We start from the raw sequence: 14,903 nt of genomic DNA, 5'->3' as shown, positions 1-14,903 counted from the left end.
TAGTGTTCTGTAGTTTTCAGGTCTTTCACCCCCTTGGGTTGATTCCCAAGTATTTTGTATTTTTTGAGGCTATTTTGAATGGGATAGTATTTCTAATTTCTCTTTAAGTGGATTAATTATTTATTATAGAAATACATTTGATTTATGTGTATTGATTTTCTATCCTGCTACTTTGCTGAATTAATTTATTAGTTCTAGAAGTTTTCTGGTGGAATTTTTTGGATCTTTTATATATAGAATCATTATATCAGCAAATAGGGATAGTTTGCATTCTTCTTTTCTTGTGCATATCCCTTTAATTTCTTCTGTTTTTCTGATTGTTCTGGTTAGAATTTCTAAAACTATGTTGAATAGAAGTGGTAAAAGAGGGCATCCCTGTCCTGTTCCAGGTTTTAGAGGGAATGCTTTGAATATTTTTTTTTCATTTAGAATGATGCTTACCTTGGGCTTAACATAGATAGCTTTTACAATGTTGAGATATGATCCTAATATTCCCAGTTTTTCTATTGTTTTGAACATGAAGGTGTGCTGCATTTTGTCAAATGCTTTTTCTGCATCTATTGAGATGATCATATGATTCTTGTCTTTAAGTCTATTGATGTGATATATTACATTTACTGATTCCATAATGTTGGACCAACCTTGCATCCCTGGGGTGAACCCCATTTGATTCTGGTGCACTATCTTTTTAATATGTTTTTGTATGTGATTGGCTAGGATTTTATTGAGAATTTTTGTGTCTGTTCATCAAGGATATTGGTCTGAAGTCTTCTTTCTTTGATATGTCTTTGTCTGGTTTTGGTATTAGGGTGATGTTAGCCTCATAGAATGAGTTTGGAAGGGTTTCCTCCCTTTCTGTTTCATGGAATAATTTGAGGAATACTACTATTAGTTCTTCTTAGAAGGTCTTGTAGAACTCGACTGAAAATTCATCTGGTCCTGGAATTTTCTTGGTTGGTTGGCTTTTGATGGTGTCTTCTATTTCCTTGCTTGAAATTAATCTATTTAAATTGTGTATGTCATCCTGATTCAGATAGAATAGATCATATGTTGCTAGAAATTTGTTGATGTCATCTAGATCTTCTATTTTATTGGAATATAAATTTCAAAATAGTTTCTAATAATCTTCTGTATTTTAATAATGTCAATTATGATATTTCCCTTTTCATCATGAATTTTAGTAATTTGAATTTTTTCTCCTTCTCTTTGTTAGCCTGGCTAATAGTCTATTAATTTCATTTATATTTTCAAAGAACCAACATTTTATTTTGTCAACTTTTTGAATTGTGTCTTTTGTTTTAATTTCATTGTTTTCAGCTCTGATTTTAATTATTTCATGTCTTCTGCTACTTTTGGTGTTGATGTGTCCTTCTTTTTCAAGGGCTTTGAGATATAACATTAGGCCATTTATTTGTTGACTTTTTATTCTTTTAATGAATGATCTTGCTGCAATCAACTTTCCTCTTAGCACTACCTTTGTAGTGTCCCAGAGATTTTGATATGATGTGTTGATATTCTCATTTATCTCTAAGAATTTTTTTAACTGCTCCTTGATGTCTTCTGCTACCCATTTCTCTTCTAATATCATATTATTTAGTCTCCAGGTGTTGGAATAGATTTTATTTTTTATTTTATCATTGATTTCTTCTTTCATTTCTTTATGATATGATAGAATACAGGGTGGCATCTCTATTTTTTTTGTATTTGCTGAGAGTTGCTTTGTGGCCTAATATATGGTCTATTTTAGAGAAGGATCCATGTGTTCCTGAGAAGAAGATGTATTTACTTGATGATAGATGAAATACTTTATATATGTCTGTTAAGTATAAATTATTAATTTATTATTGAGTTCTGTAGTTTCTTTGTTTAGTTTGTGTTTGGGATATCTATCCAGTGGTGAGACAGGTGTGCTAAAGTCACCCAGTATGATTGTGTTGTGATCAATTTCTTCTTGAAATTGAGAAGGGTTTGTTTGATATACATAGAATCTCCATTGTTTGGGGCATAGATATTTATGATTGTTATGTTTTGTTGATTATGGTTCCCTTAAGCTGTATCAAATGTCCTTCTTTACCTCTTCTGACTAACTTTGGTTTGATGTCCACTTTATCTGTTATTAGAATGGAAACCCCTGCTTGTTTATGTGGCCTATGTGAGGGGTATGTTTTTTTCCCCATCCTTTCACCTTCAGTCTGTGAATGTCTTTTCCTATGAGATGAGTCTCTTAAAAGAAGCATGTTTTTGGATTTTTTTAAATCCAATCTGTAAATCTATGTCTTTTGATGAGTTTAGACCATTCACATTCAGGATTATTATTGAGACATGGTTTTTATTCCTGGTCATTTTGGCTTCTTTTTGGTTTTTAACTGGACTTAGTTTCTCCTTTGATTGGATTTTCCTTTAGTGTAGTTCCTCCTTTTACTGATTTTCATTGTTACTTTTCATTTCCTCCTCAAGAAACATTTTGTCAAGAATATTATGTAGTGTAGGCTTGCTCATTGCAAATTCTTTTGATTTTTATCATGGAAGATTTTTATTCTGTCATCAAATCTGAAGCTTAATTTTGCTGGGTACAAGATTCTTGGTTGGCATCCATTTTCTTTCAGAGCTTGATATATGTTGTTCCAGGATCTCCTAGCTTTGAAGGTCTCAGCTGAGAAATCAACTGAGATCCAAATTGGTTTCCCCCCTATATGTAATCTGAAACTTTAATCTTGTGGCTTTTAAAATTCTATCCTTTTTCTATATGCTAGGTATTTTCGTTATAATGTGCCTTGGTGTGGCTCTGTTGTAATTTTTTATATTTGCTGTCCTGTAAGCCTCTTTTTTTTTTTTTGATTTCCTATTCATTCTTCAGGCTTGGGAAATTTCCTGTTACTACTTCATTGAAGAGATTGTGCATTCCTTTGGTTTGTATCTCAGTGCCTTCCCCTATCACAGTAATTTTTATATTTGGTCTTTTCATGTTTTCCCATAATTCTCAAAGATTATGTTTACAGCTTCTCACCATCTTCACTATGTGGTCAACTTTATTTTCAATATTATATATTTTGTCTTCATTGCCTAAGGTCCTGTCTTCCAAGTGATCTAGTCTACTGTTGGTGCTTTCTATTAAATTTTTTATTTGGCTTATTGTTTCCTTCATTTCAAGGATTTCCATTTTTTTCACAGTCTCTATGTTTTTCTTGAAGTAACATTTGTTAACTGTATTTCCTCTCATATCGCTTTGGTGAAGCAGTCAATTATTGCCTGTATTTGCTCTTTTAATTCATTCTTTGCTCTGCAGATCATTTTAATTATGTACATTTGGAATGGAATGTCAATGGAATCTATTATTGTATCAGCTTGGTGTGTTTCAAGCACTTTATTCCCTTGTTTTTCCATGTCATCCATGTGTCTTCCTCTCTGGCAGTGTAGATTCAAGGCATTATAGATTACCAATACCTTGCCTGCAGGAACCTGGAAGATGGTCTTGTTGGTCCTGCCTGTTGTCACTAAATGGAAGCCAGGGGAAAGCCACCCCATGCATCGGTAGATGAGGCCATAGCATGGTCACTCTCCTCCTACCGTGGAGTGGGCTGGGGTTGCTGTTGTCTGTTCCACCTCCTTCTGTGTGGCGTGAAGGCTGAGGTAACTGTCATCTGCTCCTTTTATTTTGTTTAGAGACAAAGTCTCACTGAGTTGCTTAGCATCTCGCTTTTTTTGAAGCTGAGTTTGAACTCGCAATCCTCCTGCCTCAGCCTCTCAAGCTACTGGAATCACAGGCATATGCCACCTCACCAGCACTTTTTTTTAAAATATATTTTTTTAGTTGTAAACAAACACAATACCCTTATTTATTTATCTTTATGTATTGCTGAGGCTCAAATAAAGTGCCTCATGTGCTACATGAGCTTTCTACCACTGAGCCACAACTGTAGACCCTCCCTTTTTCTTTAAAGATCCATTTATAAACTATGTTGTTGTCATGGATCATGGTTGAAGTATCTTATCTTTTGGAGATTATTGATATTTTTAAAGATTTTTCTTTTCCTTGCATAGTTTTCCACTTCATCCAATTTGCTTCTCTCTGTTGGCTTTCCCCCTTTCTTTCCTTTATTGCATGCTGAGGATAAAACCTAGGCTTTTCTTTTTTATGTGGCACTGAGCATCAAACCCCATGCCTCACAAAGGCTAGGCAAGCATTCTACTACTGCTACATCAGCCTTATTGGGTTTTTGGTATGTGCCCCATGTTAAAGCTTTTTCTATGTCTATAAAGACAGTCACCACAAGTGGATTGACAGGCTAAGGGCTTCTGGGTCATGGCCCCTGTGGCTCTGTAGCTCCCCTTGAATTGACATGGTCTTTGAGGGCTTCTCTTGTGGGCTGGTCACTTTTGCAGCCCCCTGCATGCTGCCTGATTTCTGGATCCAAGAGGGAGAGTAGAAGGGTGAGCTCCTCTATTCCAGTTCTCCTGCCCTGGTGGCTGTTTGGTCCTCTTGGTCCTTAAATTGAATACTCCCTGTCCTTTGTAATTTCCCAAGACAGGTATATGTCTAGAAGTGGCCTCCAGGCCTGAGAGCCCTGCAGGTGGTCCGTCCTCTCCCTTGCCAGGCAGAGGGCAGCCTCTATGGTGGGGGTGAACTCTCACCATCTGCTTCTTAAACAGAATTTGAACCCACCTCCTGTTCCATCTCTGCCTCCCCCAGTCTAGGGTGACCTTAGAAACTAGTGTCCTTTTCTACCAGGAGCTTGTACTTAGCCTGGCTGAGCTCATGTCTACTGTGGCCTCAGGGTCTGTGTTTTCAGGCCCCAGGAGTATCATTTGCCACTGGTGTGGTCATCTTTCTACTTCCCAGTGTGTGTTACTATTGGGCTCCTTTTCTACTCTCCTCATTCCTGCTGGTTATGATCTTTTAAAAAGAAATTTCCAATCTGTCACTGGAGTCAGATTTGGGAGGAAAGGAGATGGATATGTGTTTCCAACTGTCCTTTCCACACAAGAGCTTACAGTCTGTTATTTATCATGCAAAATGATGAATGAGCCCACAACAGGATGGAGGGGAGGAGGGATAAATTCTTCCTGTGACAAAAATCCCAGCAATGGTGTTCACTTAGTTTTCTTAAGGCAGTGATTAGAAATACTGGGAAAGTAAAATAAGATGCTACCATGACTAGCAGTTTAACTTCCATGTTTCCTTGTGGTTTCCAAAGTGGATTTTGAAGAGATTGAAGCAAGACACCTGGAAGACCTGAATTGCAAAAGACTTAATGAAACCATGAGTGTGAGCCAGCCAGAGTCCTTGGCCTGTAAGCAGATAACACACTACAACCTAGGCCCCGAGGTCCAGGAAATGGCTGAAAGGATAGACTCGCTGACAGACAGTCACATCTTCCAGATCTTCTGGGAAGAAGCCTCACATTGAACAATCCCAAAGGGGTATATGAAAGGCAGCCCCATGCGCTTACAAAGACCTATGAGTACTTATACTCACCTTGTTACCAAAGGTTCATAAAACTATATCAGGATCTGAAGTCAGGAGATGTCACCTTTGCAGAAAATGATGTCATCTTCAAAGACTTTGTAGATAAATACCATTACCTGACTTTGGACCTCCAGATCATGTATGAAGTACACCTTCAGGCCCAGAGGGGCTGGATCTCAAAGCATGTTGAGCAGATCAAGGAGTACCATAGCCTGCACCAGGAAATCAGCTCAGCCAAGGTCATCTGCAAGGTCAAAAAGGATTTTGGATTGACTAGTGACTTCAGTGTTCTTTACACTTTAATAAAATTCATAAGTTATTTGCTGGGGGCTCCTGTGAGGTGGGGGTCTACCTCAGAATCCTTGGAAACCCCAGGGAATCTGGGATGGGCAGTGTGGCAACTCCATTGAAAGGCTCTGTCAGGGCTGCACTGAGGCTGGAACATTCCATGGCCTGCATTTTTACCTTTGCTTGAGATAGTGTGATTGTTCCTTAGCTAGTGAGTTTTCTTGGGTCAATATGAGAACCAAAAAATCAGGAGAGAGAAACCATCCTCTTTCCAGAGGAATCATATTTCATTAGGTTATAAAAGTACAAAAGGAAATATTCTGTCAATTGTCCAGATACCTTTCCTAGTTCCAGCAGGAAGTACCAAATGGTGCATTGCTACTGTCGTAGGTCAGGCCTGAGTTTCTCCTTCCTGTTTCTTAGCCTCACATTTTTAAAGTGTGTGTGACCTATGTTTCAATAGAGACAGGCATGATAGTGCTTAAAATTTAGCAGAGTGTGAATTGTCCATACCTAATCTTGAAACTTTCAGCACATCTGTAACTCTCACAGAGAAGCCTGGACCTGGCAGGGCTGCTGTGTGGAACAGGTTTCAAAGTCCTTGAAGGCTTCCTCATGGCACCTGGGTACTGTGGACAGTAGCTTCTGCAGCATAGCAAAGAGGGCCATGGAGGTCATTGATGCAAGAGTGTGTCACACTCTTGCTGTAGCATCTTCTTGTCCAGGCATGTGGGAAGGCAGGCATGGGTGGTCTCTGGTATAGCCCTCAGCAGAGCTTCATCTTGCAGACTGATGAATTCAAGGCCACCTGCCATGAGAGACTGGACCAGATAAGCTAGGCCAAGAAGCTGCTGCAGGACATCAGTGAGCCCCACTGCCAGTGTCTGGAAGAGCTGGCCCTGCAGAAGGAGCTGGTCAGCTGGCTGCACGAGACTCTGGGAGGTATGGGGGTAGCTTGGCTTCATCTGTTTGCCAAGTTTTGTTCCTGAACTTAGGGACATCTTGCCTCAATCATGTGTGTGCGTTAGGTGGGGGGCAATGTCTGCTTCCAGGAGTTTGCATCAGGAGAGCTTTTCAGAGTTCTGGTTAAAACTGCTGCACTCTCCATCTTTGGATGCTGGCATCATTTTCTTCATTATCTTGACTCCTTTTGTGCCTTCCAACTCATCTGCTAAAGGCCTAGGCAAGTTCTTGCACACAAGGGATGTTGCTGCAGCAACCTTGCAGAAGCTGTGCATTTCTCTCCCAGTCTAGGGCTGGGCAGCCTATGTGGTTGTGTGGATTAGGTAGAGGGTGGGGAGGGGAGGTAAGAAAGGCAAAGCAGGTGGAACAGGAGCAGCACTGGTGCACCACAGAGGCCTGGCGGGACACCTCCTGACAGCACTGAGGCTGCACTGGCTCTAGCTCTCATCCAGAACTGTGCTGTTTGTACTCCTGAGTCTGTTTTGATGTACAATCTTTGATTGGTAATTAACTCAGGAGAATTATCTCAGTTTTTTAAAATAATTAATTATCCAAATATTATTTACCAACTGAAACTGTTTTTGTTTAAGTGATATGTTTGTGGATTAAAGTAAATAAGGTGCACACAAGCCTAGTACATTGTCTGGGAATTGTTTGGTAAAAGTTAGATGTTGGTCAGTGATGTAAGCATATCCTGCAAAAGAAAAGGTATCCTGGAGTCTTAACTGAAGTCAGGCCCTAGATGTTTACTTAGTGTCTATTGATGGCCTCACTAGGGATCATGCCCCAGATATGAGTTGTGCAGCATCATGGAGTGGTCCTGTGCTAGCCCCCTTTTTGTCTCAGGCATCACTGAGCTCCAGGTGTTTGTGGACCTTGCCTCCATCTTGGTTGGAGAAAATGACACTGATGTGGACCAGGTGGCCTGCTTCCATGATGCTGTGCAGGGCTATGCGTCCCTGATGTATAAACTGGACAAGAAGGCAGGCTTCAGCAAGTTCATGGAACTGCTGAAAGAACTCTGGAAGGCTCTGAAAAATGCACCTCACCTCCCCAGTAAGCTGGTGAGTCTTGTTCCTGGTTCCAAGGCATGGAGATCTTGTAGCCCTGGGTAACTGCTGTGCTTTGAGGGCACACGGACAGCCATTTAAACTGATGTTGAAAATCAGCTTTTTTTCATATACATAAATGCTTTCTTTGTCTTGGTTTGGAAGAGAGATATGGAACTGCATGTCAAGAGCAGTCTCCAACCTACAAGACAAGTGTGAAAAGAGCACAATAGGAAGTGTAAAAGAGGGTGTACAGTGGTTTTATCTGAATGGTGGTAATTGTCCTTTATTTTATTACTTTTTGGTATTTTTCACAATTGATATTGATTATTTTTTATCAGAAAAAAATAAAAATTTAAGTAAATTGCCTGTACCAGAGTCTGAGTTAACTTGCACTACATAACTCACCCAATGAGCAGAGATGTCCAGAGGCCTGAACAGCCTTGGGATGGCTGGTCCTACATGTGGTTGGAGGGTGGGGAGATGGACAGAGAGAGAAGTTTGCAGTTTTCATGCTAAAAGATCAAATTCTCTTAAAATTTTCCTAAGTTGTTCTGGTCATGCTCAGGGACCATGTTAGGACATTAAAAACTTAGGGCTCCTGTTCAATCAGGCATCTCTCCTCAGAGGGCCTTTGTTCTGGGAACACCACAAGATGGTGGCTTCCCACCTGGCAGCATGTCCTGTGGCTATCCACCCAATCTTTCATAAGTGCAGGCCACTTGCACTCCAAGTATTCAGCTAGGAACCAGGCACCAGCACAGCCACACTGAGTGGCCAGGGTCCTTGGAGACCAGGCAGGGTCCTGAGGGATCAGGCAGTGAGACAGCCTCAGGCACTCGGTGAGCAGCTACACCCAGAGCCCTGGAGGAGGGTGGTTGGAGTTTGCCCAGGAAGGGCAGTGGCAGGAGGAGGAGAAGGTGGAAGACAGTCATTCAAACCCTGGCCCATGTTCTCTGCTTTTGTCCCAACAGCAAGATTCTGTCAGGAACTTGGAGCGGCTGAAGACAGTGAAGGAAATCTATGAATCCATTGAGCTCTTGTCCCTGTCCCTGGCCATAGTAATCAAAAGAAGAGGCATCTATGAGATCAGAGCATCCACAGGCAACCAAAAGGTAAGCCCTCTCAGATTCCAGGTGCAGTGTTGGTGACGCACACTGCCCTGCTACAGAGTCAGTTTCAGCCACCAGAAAATGGCCTCTAAACATGTTTTGCCTCCCAGATCTCCCCTGCACCTGATCCTCCATGAAGGTCTCAGTGGCCTGGAGCCAGATTGCTCCTACACTGTGGAAGAGCTGAGGGATCTTTTAAACAAGCTGATGCTGATGTCTGGCAAGAAAGACCACAAGAGTATGGAAGTGGAGAGGTTTTCTGAGGTGAGCAGGTGCCCCTGTTGCCTCAGGCTGGGCATGCTCACTGTCCTGAAGCCTGCAAAGGGGAATAGGCAGGGGTAGGCCTCTGGTGGACAGAGTGGCTCCAGAGAGTGGAGCTTGTGGGTCTTCAGGGTTCACCTTGCCTGGAGCCACATCTGAGGTGGGACAGGCCCTGGAGGCATCAGCTTCTCCTTAAGAGCATCAGAGGGATCTGTCACCACCGGTGGTTAATCCACTGCATTTAACAGGAGGTGACCAGGTAGATAGTCCTTAGGAAGAAGTATGAATGGCTTCATTTACTCTGTAAATTGGCAAAATCAAACACCTCAAGATTCTAATGGGGATGTGGTTCAAGCGGTAGCTCGCTCGCCTGGCATGCGTGCGGCCCGGGTTCGATCCTTAGCACCACATACAAACAAAGATCCGCCGATAACTAAAAAAATAAATATTAAAATTCTCTCTCTCTCTTTCTCCTCTCTCACTCTCTCTTAAAAAAAAAGATTCTAATGGGCACTCTTCATCAAAACTAAAGTAACCGGGGCTGGGATTGTGGCTCAGCAGTAGAGCGCTTGCCTAGCATGGGCAGGACTTGGGTTCAATCCCCAGCACCACATAAAAATAAAGGCATTGTGTTGTGTCCATCTACACCTAAAAAATAAATATTAAAAAAAGTAATAAAGCCAGGTGTGGTGGCACATACTTGTAACACCAGCGACTCAGGAGGTTGACACAGGAGGATTGCAAGTTAAAGACCAGCTTTAGCAACTTAGTGAGATCCTGTCTCAAAATAAAAAGGGCTATGGACATAGCTCAGTGGTAGACTACCCTGGATTCAATCCCCAGTACTGACACAACCTACTCTCTTCTTCCCCAGGGTACATGCCTCTGCTTTTACTTTATTACACTTCCACCACTGTCATCATGGAGAATGTGAGGATGCTGGGTGGGTGACAGCTTGAGACTCTGGCTTTATGGTGGAGTTGTGTTCTAATATGATGTTCTGTTACATCAGTTTTGAATTTTATACAGAGAAGTAACTTTTTAAATTTTTTTTTAACTGGGGATTTACTTCAGAGTTGCCCTACCCCAGCCCTTTTTCATTTTTTTTTATTTTGAGATATGGTCTCACTAAGTTGTTTGGGGCCTTACTAGGTGGATAGCACCTTATTTTTTTTCAATAAAATCAACAACAGCAACAAAAATAGTAATTGAACCCACAATTGCCCTTAGAAATGTACTCAAAGTAACTGAAAACACTAAGACAATAATTTTCACATAAATACTTATAGCTGAACTATTTACAAAAACTAAAAGTTAAAAATAACTCAACTTCATCAACAGATCAATAAAAAATCAAAATTTGCTCTGCTGTATACTGCAATATTATTTAACAATATGTTTCATGAGAATACTAAATCAAGTTGCAATGGAAATGTATCTTGAAAACATTGTGCTAACATAAAAAACAAAGGGGAGAAGATGCCTCATGTTGTTTGGTTCAAATTAGATGTATTTTCCAGAACAAGTAAATAAATAAATCATAAAAAATGGTTAGTCATTGGCAGAGGTTGAGGGAAGGATAAATAGGAAATAGTTATTAGTGTGCTTTGGTTGTTTTCCATGGTAAAAAAATCAGTAAGTACACTCAATTCTACTGAATCATACCCTTGAAAATGGTTATAAAAGTAAACTTAATTTTCTACATGTACTTTTCAGAATAAAAAAGATGCTTTACAGAATGCATAAAACCAAGTTAAAGATTCAGCCAATTAAATTGTAAAAATAAAAATGAAACTGATGAGAAATAAGAACTATAATTTCTCATAATAAGAAAATAACATGTATATAAATTTGCCCTGGCTGAACATGTGTGATCATCAGTTAATTGTTCTTTTCCTCATTGCTTATTTACACCTTGATATTTGTATCATAAAATATGTCTATTTAGCTATCAACTTCGGAAATTAAGTATACATTTCTTTTGTTTATTTTTTTCCACTCTTTTGGCAGTGCTGGAACCACACACAGACTCTTGTACAGGCAAGACAAATGGTCTACCACTGAGTTATATCCCCAGCACAAATGTACGTTTCTAAACTTACTTAGTTATCTCTTTTATGAGAGTAATCTAATGCCAACCCTCCTTTTTTTGCATGCTATTTGTTATTATTAAAGTTAATTTTCTCATATTTTAAGTAACTTTATGTTATTATTATTTCTTTTTTCTCTTTTTTTAATGATAAATGCATTTCATTATTTATTTAGATGTTTAAGCTCTCTCACTAAGTTTTTAAAAGCTGCTGAACACTGACAAATTATTTCTCCCACAGAACTATAACCACACATTCCCAGACAGTATAAATATATGGCTGAACTAACATTAATACACATCACCATTTTATTAATTACATAATAAAACAAAATTATCAAGTATCCAAATATTAAGTTACACAGCTCAAAAGGCATATAAAATATTAGATGTCTGCTCAATTCATCAGCAGAAACCCACTTTTTCTTTTTTTTTTTTTTGCAAGAGGTTGGGAATAAAAAATTATCACACTTCAAACAAAAAAGTTGATAAACAACTTCTGATAATTTTGAAAAAAAAATTACAAGAATTTCAGAAACTTTATGATTAAGAATTGTTTTACCTACAATAACAGAGCATCTCTACCTTTTAAAAAATATTTACTAAATTAAAGAGCATATATTCTACAGGTTCTGCACGAGACAAAGGCAACATTTTACTAAAAATATTTAATAGTCCCCCTCCCATTCTTTTTTTCAGGCCCTCCCTGTTAAGTTGCACCTCAGAGTGCAAACATTAAATTAACTGTAAGGCTTTTTTTTTGGTCTGGAGACTTAAAGACATGTGCTTCTGTAAAAACTTAGGTTTTCAAAATGGAGGTTTCCCATAACAGCAAAAAAAAAGACTTATAGAAAGATATTAAATAAAAATAATTGCTGTAAGACTTGGTAAAAGGAAAAAAAACAAAAACAAAAAAAACCCAATAGGTAAAAGTAAACCTGATGTATACTGGTATGAATGTGGGAGATGTAAACATAAAAAGAGCAGGCAAATAATCATATAGGGCCTACAATGTTTGAAATGACTGAAGGAATAAATCACATAAGGTCTAGAGTGTTCTTAGTTCCTGGAATTTTGATTTTGTATGATACTAAAAATATACAAGTATTGTGCTGGGTATTTTGGCACCTAATCATTCTAAATTTCTTATATAAGATTCTGGCATGGAAATAGATTTAAAGACATTAACTCAATACCGCATGATTTCAGGAAAGGTCAACTGGTATAAATGATAAGCACATTTTTAATTGTGAACAGCAAGAATCTTTTGCTAAGTGTCCAAACAGGTTGATCATAACCCAAACATAGAGGTTGAAATTCTGTCAAGCTTGTGGCCTGGTAAAACTGCTTTCCAATACTCCTATGGAAGCTTCATCAGACTTATTCACCACACCAACATGTTGGCTAATATGTACGACAAATTAGGTCCCGTCTTAAGTTCCACTTCCAAGGCAATAGCATCAGGTGCCCGAGTTTTATTGAATGCAACAGTTGTTTCTATGACCACTGGAGTCTTTGAAGCGCAGCTGCATTTTAGGACGATACTTCTCCAAATACAACAGTTGCTTGCTGTTAAAGGCTCCACGCCGCTTTTGTCTTATGAATTGTACTGCATCTTCATATTTCATTCTGCCTTCAACCAATGCCAGGGCAACAAGCACTGGAGCTCTCCCAAGGCCTGCAACACAATGAACAGCAATACAACAACCAGGTTCTTCACGAAACTTAATTTTTACAAGACTTAACCAGTCATCGACAATTTGGTTGGACAGTGGTGCACCATCATCAAAAGGCCAATCAAGAACATGGATGCCTTCTTTCTCCACAAGAGTAGTGTCATAGGTTGCTTCACATACTCTTACTATTGTGGTAACACCATACTTCTTAAGTTCCTCTATAAATTTGTTTAAGGTTGCATTGGTTGGATTGTGTGTAATAAGAAATATCATGTTCTTGTATGTGACTTCCACAGGAGCAGGGCGGTTCATTCGAGCCATGTTAATTTAGTTAAAAAACACTCAATAGGGTTATGAAAGAATTTAAAAAATTGAATACAGAAATGATGCAAAGTAACTGAAGCCTACTTCAATATACTCCACTTGATATTCTCAGTGCTTTGAGTATGAAGTTGGAAGTAATGGGAAATGAAATGAACCTCCTAACAAGAAGCAGCGATTCTTCAATCCAGTAATACTGAGGCAATAGAAAGGAAGTGCACTGACGTTTACCCCATCCAGGTCAGAACTCTTGTAAAATGCTCGGTGGATTTTCAATTCAATACGTCTGTGTCCAGGTTAACCACTCTTATGGGGGCTTCTTGGTGGAGTAGTAATGAATTTCTACAGTTCACTTGTCTGCATAGAGGTCGTGCTGTGCCTTGCAGTAATCTCCACTGCCCTTCAGAAACTCCATAAATGTGTGACCAAAAACACCACAGAACTGGGGGATATGTTTACTCATTGAAGATTGTGGCCTAATCATACACCCGGTCCCTAGGCGGCGGAGATACAAGCGGCGGTGATACAAGCAGCGGCGGTGGTGGCGGTGGCAGCGGCTGCAGGGCAGGGTGGTCGTCGCGGGGCGGCGGCGGTGGTGGTGCAGGCGGCTGCGGGAGCACCAAACTACCATGCAGTCTTTCTTGAGTGAATAAAAATTGCACAGGGTCAAACACAATCTTGTCCTAATTGACACATGTGACATGTAGTGTTTCTTTTGTATTTTATCCAGAATTTAAATTGTCTTCCCTGCTTACTGGTGTTCTTAATCTTACCAGGTTCTCAGTTCTCTGGTTGGCTCACCATCTCACTCCTGATTTTGCTCCAGATCAGGGTTGATAATCTATCTTATCTGAACAAGTGCACAACATTCTAGAAAGATAGTGTTGTGATGACAAAAAGGCAGTCTTAACTCCACTTTTTCATACAAAAGCAACTGTGTAAAGGGACAGTATGTAAAGTTACATGACATTCACTAAACACAGAGGTGAGAGACTGAGAAATAAAAAAAAAAACTGAGACAAAGACCCCTGACATATCACTTACACATTGATTTTATGAGTATTACCTAAATATACCTACCACAAAGGTCCAATTTGGACATTCACTTTATATTTGCCATTTTGTTGCCAATTCTGCTCTCTTAAAATCCAGCATCTTCACTGGGCTTGATAGTAGATGCCTGTGATCCCAGTGACTTGGGAGGCTGAGGCAAGATAATCATGGGTTCAAAGCTAGCCTCAACAATGTAGCAAGGCTCTAAGATGCTTAGTAATATCCTGTGTCTCTAAATAAAATGTTTAAAAGATGGGGATGTGGATCAGTGGCTAAGTGGCTAAGTAATACCACAGAACTCACATTCGAAGGAAGCTGGTGATCAATCCCCAGTACTCAAAAAATAAAGATTAAAAAAAATTCCAACATCTTTAATTTGCCAGAATAATCATTCCAAATACAATGGGATTACACAAAATTATTAAATTAAGATCTCATTCACTTTTCAGTTACAAAATCAACCCAAGGCCCTTATTTATAAAAATATGAACTACACATAATTTTACTGTCAATTCTAGTGTATATTTTAAGGTGATAACAAAATGTGAATTACAGAAAGATAATGCATCTTTTAAGTAACCAAGGGACTGCATTACCTTTCGACCAGAAAATACTTCTTTTAGT

At 39.4% G+C, this 14,903-nt stretch overlaps 1 pseudogene; it reads right to left on the bottom strand.

Annotated features, from left to right (window-relative positions):
• Positions 1–12,639: 12,639 nt before the first annotated feature.
• On the bottom strand, positions 12,640–13,269 carry LOC143638305 (protein tyrosine phosphatase type IVA 1 pseudogene; annotated as a pseudogene).
• Positions 13,270–14,903: the final 1,634 nt, after the last annotated feature.

The sequence above is a fragment of the Callospermophilus lateralis genome, chromosome 19 (assembly GCF_048772815.1).
Source record: "Callospermophilus lateralis isolate mCalLat2 chromosome 19, mCalLat2.hap1, whole genome shotgun sequence".
NCBI lineage: Eukaryota > Metazoa > Chordata > Mammalia > Rodentia > Sciuridae > Callospermophilus > Callospermophilus lateralis.
Note: the sequence above shows the minus strand (reverse complement) of the source record. Positions and strands in the feature narration are given on the sequence as shown.